Source organism: Orycteropus afer, unplaced genomic scaffold, assembly GCF_000298275.1.
Source record: "Orycteropus afer afer isolate SDZICR_OR568_19922 unplaced genomic scaffold, OryAfe1.0 scaffold00405, whole genome shotgun sequence".
NCBI classification, from domain to species: Eukaryota; Metazoa; Chordata; class Mammalia; order Tubulidentata; family Orycteropodidae; genus Orycteropus; species Orycteropus afer.
Genome location: NW_006921992.1, coordinates 2,622,662 through 2,623,345, shown reverse-complemented (window position 1 = coordinate 2,623,345; position 684 = coordinate 2,622,662).

The window sequence follows — 684 nt, the reverse complement described above, 5'->3', positions numbered from 1 at the left end:
GGCTTTAACAAACAAATTTATTCTCTCTTACAATTTAGGAGGCTAGAAATCCCAGTTCAGAATGCCAGAACTAGATTTTCATTCTTCTGGCATTCCATAGTGTTTTCAGTATTCTTCACCAGCACCACAATTCAAAGGCACCAATTCTTCTTCAGCCTTCTTTATTCACTGTCCACCTTTCACATGCATATGAAGTGAGTGAAAATACCTTGGCCTGGGTTAGGCACATCTTAGTCTTCAAGGTGACATCATTGCTCTTCAACATATTAAACAGGTCTTTTGCAGTAGATTTGCCTGCTGCAATATGACGTCTGATCTCTTGACTGCTGCTCCCTTGAGTGTTGACTGGATCCAAGTAAAATTAAATCTTTGACAATTTCATTTTTTTCTCCATTTTTCATGTTTTTGCTTATTGATCTAGTTGTGAGGATTTTTTTAACCTATACTCTAGAGACCTAAAAGTAGCAATATGAACAGACATATGTGTACCTATGTTCACTGAAGCACTATTCACAATAGCAAAAAGGTGGGAACAACGTAAGTTCCCATCAACAGACAAATGGTAAAACAAAATGTTGTAAATACATAGGATGGAATACTATACTAAAAATACCATCTCACTGCCATCAAGTCAATTCCGATTCATAGCAACCCCATCTGGGTTTCTGAGGCAGTAAATCTTTA